Here is an 11883-nt window from a genome sequence, read left to right as displayed (position 1 = left end):
CTGACATTTACACCCACACCTATACCCACACCTACACTCATACTGACATTTACACCCACACCTATACCCACACCTACACTCACACTGACATTTACTCCCACACCTATACCCACACTTACACTCATACTGACATTTACACCCACACCTATACCCACACTTACACTCATACTGACATTTACACTCACACCTATACCCACACTTACACTCATACTGACATTTACACTCACACCTATATCCACACCTACACTCACAGTGACATTTACACCCACACCTATACACACACCTATACTCACAGTGACATTTACACCCACACCTATACCCACACCTACACTCATACTGACATTTACACCCACACCTATATCCACACCTACACTCACAGTGACATTTACACCCACACCTATACCCACACTTACACTCACACTGACATTTACACCCACACCTATACCCACACTTAAAATCATACTGACAATTACACCCACACCTATACCCACACTTACACTCATACTCACATTTACACTCACAGCTATACCCACACTTACACTCATACTGACATTTACACTCACACCTATACCCACACTTACACTCATACTCACATTTACACTCACACCTTTACACACTTAAAATCATACTGACAATTACACCCACACCTATACCCACACTTACACTCACACTGACATTTACACTCACAGCTATACCCACACTTACACTCATACTGACATTTACACTCACAGCTATACCCACACTTACACTCATACTGACATTTACACCCACACCTATACCCACACTTACACTCATACTCACATTTACACTCACACCTTTACACACTTAAAATCATACTGACAATTACACCCACACCTATACCCACACTTACACTCATACTGACATTTACACTCACAGCTATACCCACACTTACACTCATACTGACATTTACACCCACACCTATACCCACACCTACACTCACACTGACATTTTAATCCCATTCACTGTCACACAAGCACCTAAACCTCAGCGGCCCACATTCATAGTACGCGTTTCTGAAATATCACCTCTTTCCTTTCAGAAATTAGTTCATTGTTAAGACGTCGTTTTTTTATATCTTTTTGTGTTTTCATGATAAATTCAATCATGCTCTATAGCACTGACAAGGCATACATATCAGAAATATGTTCTCGACCGAAAAAAGTGAAGAAGAAATTAAACATGCCGAATAACAACATTTGGGGATCAAGGAATGTTAAGCGTGGGTGAGCTTACTCCGGACCCACCTTACTAATCTTACTCACAACGGTATTTAATCGTTAAAAATGCTATTTTAGATCAGTTTGACCTCCGTGTGAAACACTAGGCTTGTCTGGCGCAGGCGGTGAAACGGTACCGGTGTGTTGAAGCTCGGCTTGGACACGTGTGAGACGTGGTACGGGCATAGTGTGGCTACCTGTCTGTACTAGTTCAACATAAGGACATAAGGACAATACTGGCTGTAATGTCTAAATCCTCCTTACAGCATATGGTATGGATTTCCAACTTCTTTTTTATTATTTATAACATGACGTCCCTGGATTACATCCTGCTCCTTCTCCGGAAACGTTGTAAAATAACAATGAACAAATCCAACCCTTGTCACCTTTCAAGTATTCACATCTGGTGTACACGTTCATCCAAAAGGTTCGGGACAACTTGTAAAAATCGATAGCAAATGTCATGAATGAGAATTTATGCTGGGGTTGGGGTAAAATCAATGCAAGCTAATTTGGCTAAGGAGTGTAACATAACTTCAGGTATATCAATGATGAAATACTATCTACAGAGAGAGGAGGGGAGGGGCGGCTTGCAAGTTGTAAGATTTTCATAAGCATATGTCAATCAATAGTGAGTGAGTGGATTATGTTTACTTTATTCCATCAATATCAGGACGGGAGACACCAGAAAAAGGCATTACACATTGTACCCATGTGGGGAATCGAACCCAAATCTTCGGCGTGACGAGCGAACTCTTGAAGCACTAGGCAACCAATGCCATCAATAAAAGAAAGAGGACGAAGAGGAGAATTCATGATGATGATGATGATGATGATGATGATGATGACGACGAAGACGATGGTGAGTAGCATCAGCAGCAGCGGTAGTAGTAGTAGTAGTAGTAGCAGCAGCAGCTGTGGTAGTAGTAGTAGTTGTAGCATCAGCAGCAACTGTGGTAGTAGTAGTAGTAGCAGCAGCTGCGGTAGTAGTAGTCGTAGTAGTAGTAGCAGCAGCAGCTGTGGTAGTAGTAGTAGCAGCAGCTGTGGTAGTAGTAGTAGCAGCAGCAGTTGTGGTAGTAGTAGTAGCAGCAGCAGCTGTGGTAGTAGTAGTAGTAGCAGCAGCAGCAACAGCAGCAGCTGTGGTAGTAATAGTAGTAGCATCTGTAGTAGTAGTAGTAGTAGTGGTGGTGGTGGTGGTGGTGGTGGTAGTAGTAGCTGTGGTAATAGTAGAACGGCAGTAGTAGTGGTGGTAGTAGTAGTGGCAGTGGTAGAACGGCAGTAGTAGTCGTAGAACGGCAGTAGCAGTAGTAGTAGTGATGGTAGTAGTGGTGGTAGTAGTAGAACGGCAGTAGTAGTGGTAGAACGGCAGTAGTAGTAGAACGGCAGTAGTAGTGGTAGAACGGCAGTAGCAGTAGTAGCTGTGGTAGTAGTAGTGGTTGTAGTAGTGGTAGTAGTAGTGGTGGTAGTAGTAGTAGTGGTGGTGGTGGTGGTGGTGGTGGTGGTCGTCGTCGTCATAGTAGTAGTAGTAGTAGTAGTAGTAGCAGTAGTAGCAGTAGTAGTAGTAGTAGTAGTAGTAGTAGTAGTAGTAGTAGTAGTAGTAGTAGTAGTAGTAGTAGTAGTAGTAGTAGTAGTAGTAGTAGTAGTAGTAGTAGTAGTAACATCAGGTTAATAACGACAGTTACACACGGGAAGGGATTACAACATTCTGAGACCTCTCCGTCCATTTGTTGCTGTTTTGTTTTTTTTCTGAAACTTTCGGCCAACGGCGAGGAGAGCACTACCATTAAGACCTGCAAGCTTTGTACTCGAGGTTTCCAGCTAAACGTTTACACTGTCGGAACAGGTTGTTACTAATTACGTCAGGCATTAAAAAGCCAAACACAATATATCGACCACTTCGTAGAGCAGTATAAAAAATCGAAGTCGGGTTTTAAAGGAACTGTTATCTTCTGATTATGTCGAGTTGACTGTCTGGTCGCACGGTTGCTATCAAGTACAGGTTTTAGCAGTGGAGAGACGTGGGGCGAATCTGGTGGTAACATCAAGAATGTAGGGTTTATTTTGGGGCTTGTGCGGAGCTGTATGTGTTGCCGACAACAAATATGGGGGTGGTGGGGTCGCCCGTTTCTGGTGTCCCCTGACGTGATATTGATGAAAAATTGCTAAAAGCCACGTAAAACTGAAATTCCTCACTGTTCTAATACGGTCTCCTGTTTTATAGTGTTAGCCAGTTGAAATACCACGCATTGGTGCCCAAAACAGACACATTTCACAGACTCGGATGTGTTTTTTTCTCCATAACGACGAGCTATAGGCAAGGTAACAATATGTACCGTATTAAAACGCCTTTTGGTATGACGTGAGCAAACGATCGAACCACGGACCTCCCGCTTGCCGGAATCATGGGAAAGATAAATCACAGGGGCTTGTAAAGCTAAAACCTGCCTTCAAAGTATATAGTGTCACTGACGGCGTCTTTGTACTACATAAAAGTCATTTATACTGAACAGCCAAAGAAACGCACGTTTAAAAAAGTGGAATCTCATAAAAGTAAGCGTTCATGTTTATGGCTTCTATTTACAAACTTGACAAAACGTTGCGTCTCTTTTGCCGTTGAGTATTGTACTAGAACCCCGTCAGTGACAGTATATACCTTGTTGGCATTTTTAGCAGTACAAGACCCTGCGTGATGCATGACTCCGGACATAAATGTCTGATCGTTTTCGATCTATGCATGAATAACTAACTAAAACTACGGATTTACGTCCAAGTTGCAAACATTTTTACATGAGGTAGAGCAACATATTTTCAGACAGACAGACAGACTGATATTTCAATTCAATAATATAGTTCATTTGGCCCATAATGAAACAAAATGCGAGTGTAAATAATACTTATAGGATGAATATATATATATGTGGTGAACATTGAAATTCAACTCTTAGAGTAATGATTAAATAAAAATTAAGTAAGCTTAACAAAGAGAAGAGGAAAGAACACAATGGGTGTTTGTAATGCATACGTGAGTGAGTATGGTTTTACACCGCTTTCAGGAAGAACCAGAAACGGGTTTCACATATTGTACCCATATGGGGAATCGAACCCGGGTCTTTAGTGTGACAACCAACGAGTAAACCACTCGTTTTGGGGTTTTTGTTTTTTTTGTAAATAATGTTGTTAAGGGTAATTACATGTAAACGCATAAAGGTTTCAAAATATTTTCAGTATGTATTTCATGTTACCATTGGTGAGACGTATTGACTAGAGGTTGGGACCTAACTTCACCTTTGCAAACGAATATAATATTCATGTGGTATTGAAAGAATCACCTGTCATAGAAATTGTTATAAAGCCCAGTGATGAAGTGGCCTTGTCATTCTTGAGCGAGGAGACCATGCAACACTTCACTTACAGCGATATCCATTTGCAAGTTAAGATGGAAGACTATCCTCTTTATGTACCTCACTATGAAAATTGGAAACATTACTTCAAGAAACTGAGCACAAGTCACCAGCAATACCACAATTGAAAATTATCAGCTAAAGTAATACCATCTCATACATTGAAAAGAAAAGAAGAAGGACTTTCAGTTGAATTGCAGACTCAGAGCACAGTAGAGAAAGCAGATGCCAAAAAGAGACGTCGCAAGTCTTTAAAACGAGCTGCAGGAGAACAGATCATCACTTCCAAGAGGGTACGTCAGACAGACAACACTACTCCTTCTAAGACAGCTAAACTTTTAAAGTGCACACCTGTTGCAGGAAACGATATTTTCAGTTAACACAATGACACTCTTATCCAGCAGTAACTTTTCGGAATATCTCCCAGATTCTTACTCCATTTTTTCGCTTCCAAGTTACACAACAACCACAGAGATGTTCTATTTCAATGATGTATGTCCATTATTAAGCCAAATCAATGACTCGTCACCATTGGAATTTGCTATCCCTAATCAGGGTAGTGAGTACATGTGAAACTTAAAGTGGTACATGATGATGCTACATCATCTTCACTGGCTGAGAATGAGAAGGTGGGACCTATCAACTTGATCTTACAATCGATGTTCTCCCAAGTTTCGCTTTCCCTGGGAAATCAATTGGTATCGAGTGCAAATAATCACTATCCCTCTAAAAGCATGTTCGAGACATTGTTGAATTATGGAGCAGATGCCAAGAGTTCTCAGTTAACATCACAGTTGTTCTATAAAGATACTGGTAATGACAATGACGACATTGAATCAACTGATGCTGTTGCTCGTGGTAATCAAGGATTGTTGGAACGTGACTCCATTGCCAAACTTCAAGTGTTGACAATGGTTGGCAATTTGTTTGAAGATGATCGACATTTGATTAACGGAGTAAAATTGAATGTAACCTTCTATAGAACAGAACTTCAGTTTTGTCTCATGAGTCTCATGAGTGGGGTTGCTAATACTAAATACAAAATAAGCATTTTAGATGCGACACTGAAGGTGTGTTATTTGAAAGTGAACCCAGCTTTAATTCTGGCTCATAACACATTGTTTGAAGAAAAGACAAACGGGAAACCAAACAATGCACTGTATCCCTATGTGTAGACCGAAGTCAAATCTACCACTATTCCTGTGTATATTGAATCATTTACTATTGAGAATATCTCAAATCCTGTTGCCCATCGATACACAGATGCATTTGTTGAGAGCAGTAGTATGTCAGGTTCTTTAGAGAAGAACCCATACACCTTTCAGTCAAGTATGATCAAAAAGGTTACTCTGAATATAAATGGTGTCAGTCTTCCCGGGAGAGCGTCCAATGCAGATGATGTATATACCTGTCTGAATCTATTTGATGGTGTGAATGTAAAGAGAGAAAGTAAAGGGAACTTCATCAGCAGAAAAGAATTTGTACTTGGAAGTGCCCTTTTTGTGTTTGAACTGAACGAAACTGGCACTGAACATCTCAGTCTAGTAAGACGGGGAAATGTATCACTAGAAATTCAGTTCAATGCAGCCTTAACCAAAGCACCGAGTTGCATTGTATTGACTGAAAGGAAATGGCTTATAGAAATTGACCAAGCCAGGAATGTGTATGTCAAGTGAAGAAGATGAAAACCTCCGAATTGTCATGCGCTATTCAATGTGATCCTGTGGTTAAGAACCATGTTTTAGGAGTGTATGCTAGAGACACTTTACCTGTGCTTATATCTTCAATGTAAATGAGATGTGTTGGTTTAATTGTTAATACTGATGTGAGAAGTAAAGATGGTCGTCAATAAAATGTAGTTTAGTTTAAATCCTGTGGTTGTTATTTGTATAAAAAAGGGACGTCATGTGAGGTTTTAACTCACTAGTACATTACACTGGTGAAGTGAGCAAGTCACCATGGAAGAATGTCTGTTACCCTTTCATACACCTACCACAATTTCTGTAGCTGGAGGATCCTCTAGTGGTAAAAGTGTTTGGACTGCACGTCTCATAAAAGAAGCGAATGCCATGTTTGATCCTCCACCTCACTTGATTATTTACTGTTATGTTGTGTGGCAAGACATTTATTCAGAGCTTGAAAAAAGTGTTTAAAAAATTAGATTTCATGATAACTTGCCTACTGAGAGGAACTGAAATCTTATTCTCATGAATCGGACAAACAATGTTTACTTGTCCTGGATGATTACATGCAACAAATTTGTAAAAGTCCTTTGTTTTTAGATCTGTATACCAAACTATCGGATCATTTAGGAATTACTGTTATCAACATTATGCAAAGTGTCTACCCTAAAGGCGGATGCATGCAAGAACAATGTCACTGAACACGCATTACTTTGTCTTGGTGTCTAATCCACGTTCAGCACATGAATATAAGATTTTAGCGTCTCTGATATTTCTTGGTCAAATGAAATATTTCACTAACTCATTCCAAGATGCTGTAGGTGGGAAAATATATGGCTATTTACTTATTGATGTTAACCCATTTACAATGGAAGATTATGCTCGTTTGAGAACTTCAATATTCAGTGATGAGTCATGTATAATGTACCTGACTCAATAAAACCAAAGTTGAGGACATACCTTTGATCATTTTTCAACTGGGGGTGTACTTGAAAACATCTACTAACATGGATGTGTGTGGACATTTTCTTAATGATGAAGTGGTGGCTGACTGTGTTGAAATACCCACCTTTACCAAACAGTTTGGACAAAAGTTTACTGATAGACTGGCTTCGTTCTAGACTTGGCCCATTCAGATGAAACAGTCACCTAAATCTATGGCTGAAGCAGGATTTATTTACACAGGACAATCTGATAAAGTGTACTGCTTCAAGAGTAAACTTCGTGCGTCACATTGGATACCAGAAGATGACCCAATGAGTGAACATTTTAGGCTGTCTCCTCATTGTGATTACATTCAGATGGTTGGTGAACCTCAAGATAACAAAACAAATTGAAATCAAGATGGAGTTTTATTAATGTTGTCGATTGTTATGTCATATCTTAATATGTTTGTTGTTATTCTAAATACTGTTAACCTTTGTGTGTGGGTTGTGTATAATACATAGTGTGTAACCATGTGACAACAAGTATTTATGTGTTTATGTATGTATCAATTATCGTATACATATATAGTAAAGTATATAACCACGTAACCATGTCAGATTCAGCATACTCTCCATGACCGGCATATCTATACGAGTCATTATCTCTTTCATTTTAGGTTTAAGAAAGAGTTTGATCTTACTTTGGATGATGGTTTGATCTGTAGGTGGATTCATTTCTTTTAGGCTGTCTAGAAGCGTTTGAAACAGAGGTGCCTGTTTAAAGTATTGGGTGTATTCTATAAGGCTGTTTAGACTGCTAGCCAATTGATTTTCCCAACAGTTGTTTCATCTTTCTGTCAATCCATTCCTCGGTTCGACCATTCTGTTTGTACCTTTTTCTTTTGAGATGAATATTCTCATGATACAAGTCATACACCCGCTTCCAGATGTGTTGTAAGCCCACATTTTGCCACTCCTCAGCTTCCATGTTGGTGAGCAGTATCTGACCTCGACGACGCTTGGGAACAGGTCCTCCACCCTTTTGAGAGGATGAATCATCATCATCACCATCATCACCAGTGACATTCTTGATTTCAGACCATTTGGTTCGTTTCCTAATGGCTTTATGGTTATTGACAGGACTCCAGGTCTTGATGTGGTCTTGCAGATCTGTTACATTATCCATCAACACTCCACAGTCAGCACAAGCAATAGCCATAGTGAAAGGACCTGTCTCGCTATCCGTGTCTGAATCTCTTTCTGTGTAGGGGTAATGATCAGCTCTACTATGTTCTTCAGTTTTGCTGCTTGTCTGGACAGGTTTATCAAGTGAGGCTTTTGTTTTGCTGGGACTGACAGTGATTTGCTTCCTAGGCTGTTCACGTTCACACTGAGCATTTGCTCCCTCATCTGTTTCTTTAATGATGTTCACATGCAGTCGGTCCTTGTCTTTTGTGGTATGTTTTAAATCAATGACAAGCTGACCATATGGCTTTTCTGTAGTCTTTTCATACATAGACAAAAAGTAATCCATATTTTCAGGAAAGATTCTACAAGCAAAACGTTTAATTTGTTGTTTGTCAATTGGTGAATTAAACAGGGTGACATAATGAGCGTTCAGTGCAATGTCTCTGGATTCTCGTCCTCTTGGAAATAGATTTTGAACTAGAAGAAGAATTAGGACATTTTTGTGATGAGAAGTTTGGGTGAACAGTTTAGATATTTTCTTGTCAACTTTTGATTGAGCCCAAAAATCGTCAAATACCAAAACATTCCTCAAATTTGCTTCAAAGTAGTTATCATCAGTGATATCATAGGGTAGCTCTTTGACAAAAGTAACTTTTTGGGGTAGTTGTTCGCTAATAGTTTGATATAAGGGTTGCCATTGCATATAACACCAAACAATACGTTCTGGAGGAGGTTCAATCAAACCATTTCGTAGAAGATGATACGTGAACATTGATTTCCCACAAGAGCTTTGTCCAACAACAACAACACTTGACGGAATTACAAATTTGAATTCTTTCTCCTGGTGTGAGCATACATTCTTAGGGGGAGGAGGAGGAGTGTTTATGTTACCATTAGGAGTAGGCGGAGGAGTAAAGAATTGTGTCGACCTATGAAATTGCTTCAGATGTCTCTGTAGGTTATCGCTTCTTGTAAATGTCTTACCACATTCAGGACAGGTGATCATTTCCATGGTGTTCCAACTACAAATGAGCAGGTTTATGAGTCTGAAGCAGTCTTTTATACCCACCAACCATCTTGTTATGTGTCAATTTTTGTAGAGCTCGTTTCAATTTAGTTTTGGCTCGTTGCAATACAGCTTGTGTTGTGGAAACATATTTTATCTTCACAGGCTGTATTTTCTGTGGAGACTTTGTTCCTATCTTGTCTCTCATGTTCCTCTTCTTTTTCTTGTAGATTAAATTTTCTTTTCTTTTCTTCCATGATGCTCTTTTACATGATTTTGCTCTCCTTCTCTGTGATGATAAAGGTCCAAATACATCATCTGTTGAATTTGTCCTCATGGTTCAACAATACGTACTTTCTTTAAGCAGGCAAGCATAAAACTGTCTCTTTGCTACATACCAGTGAGGTTTTATTATTTCTTTTGACGTGTACAGGACAGTTAAAGACCTGGGTTTACTTCAGTCCTCAGAGTATGCATATGTAAGTGTGTAGAGGGTGGATGTTCCCATCAAGAGAGGGATGGAGTTGGTGTGTCTATTAGGAGGAGGAGGAGAAGGATTGGCGTGGATGTTGTTCCCACGAGGAAGAGGGAATGGAATGTTCTCATCAGCAGGAGGAGATGGATGTTTCCCATCAGGAGGACGATTTTTCTGTTAAAGATAGGAAGAACAAAATGGTTTCTACTTTCTACATTTTGTTATATCATTTCTCAGTTATGGTTTCATTATAATAGTCATGTGAACATTAAGTTAACAGGATAAGTTATCATAAGCTTGTATACTTTATGGGAACATTTCAATACCAAGTTGACATTGTCTGCTGGTTCACACGAGCTGATGAATCTCTCTTTCTCTTGTCATTGTGGTTTCCAGTTGAGTAAGACAACATAACTGCTACTACCTTTTATCTGATTGTTTTTCTACAAGCATATGCTTGTTCTTCCACGAAAAGGGATTTGATCTGCAGTGACTGGATTGATTGGATAAAGGGAATGAGATTTTTGGTATTGATGCTGGATTTGTCATACCTATGTATGCATTCAATAAGGGTAAATTTATAATATGTTTATTAAGCAACAATTATTTGTTTTCTTTTCTATGAAAGCAGTATTTTAAACTAAAAGTGATGAACTTTTTATCAATGTTAAGGACTTGCAAGTCTAGTTTTCGGTTCAGTAAGTGTTGGATATTTACATTTCTTTAATTCACTCCCTGTATCGCATAGGCCCTATTTACTTTGCTGTCAACTTTTGAAAAATGTGTGTTACATAGTCAGCTGACCCAGTTTATCAGTTCTAAAAATGCATGTTTGAACTGCTAGCAAGCAAACGTTATATAACGGTACTGTGTATGAGTGACAAAGCGAACTATGTCATATAGTTATGACAGCATGTGATGACAGCACGAGGTGTGAATGCACTTAGCTGTGTTAAATAAGCACGACTAGGAGTGTAAAACAAATGAATGATTAAAGCTGAATTTACCTCACTGTTCTAGTAAACAATTCTAAATATGAGCATCCAAGACGAGACATCCTACATTATGACTTGAATTCAACTCACTGTTCTACTAGTATACTTTGTGTTTGAATTTTATGCACTACTAGAGAGATAGATTATAACTACACTGTGTATGAAACGTGAAACGAGATGAGGCGACCTGCATTTTATGATTATGTAAACATGGTGTTTGAGCGTACACGGGAGAGTTTGTGGTGAATAAGTGCGATTAACCCTTTCACTGCATAGTTACATGTCTCTTATCCGCATGTAGAACTGCTTTGAAGTGAGCATGATTAAGTGGAGTGTAAAACAACTTGAATAGTTTATTTTTACATAAAACAAAGAAAAACTATAAGAATTTTAATACTGTATAGAAGGAATGTGTATTGACTAAATGATACACCTATGAATGCGAGTTAGTGAACCTGTATGCACCTGGGGGCAGCTGTAGGAATGTCTTTTGACTTCAGTTTTGTATAGAAGGAATGTATGATGACATCCATGAACCATTCATACATTTATTCAGGTTGATCCTGTAGGAATGTCTTCTGATCCTTTAGGAATGTCTCTGATCCTTTAGGAATTTCTTTTGTCTGATACTGGAATGTCATTCATAGTTGTGGAATGTTATTGTGTTTGGCTAGGAATGCTATTGTTTGTGTATGACGGGGTACTTTCCTACTACTTATAGGATCTAAGGTTTATTACATTCAGCAATTTGATAAATTCTAGGGCTTCCTCGATTTAATCAGACCTCAGATTCGATTCATTTGTTGATATTGGACCTTCGGTTCGATCATTTTCGATTCGATTCTTCAAACGAGTAAAACAATCAGATTTCATTTAACGCTCAGAATTTACTAAACAAAACATATCACACTGAAAACGTTTTCCAAGATTTGAATGAGATTAGGAATGAAAATGATGGAAGCTTTTTCAACG

This window comes from Haliotis asinina, chromosome 10, assembly GCF_037392515.1.
Source record: "Haliotis asinina isolate JCU_RB_2024 chromosome 10, JCU_Hal_asi_v2, whole genome shotgun sequence".
Taxonomy (NCBI): domain Eukaryota; kingdom Metazoa; phylum Mollusca; class Gastropoda; order Lepetellida; family Haliotidae; genus Haliotis; species Haliotis asinina.
This window is presented reverse-complemented; position numbering follows the sequence as displayed.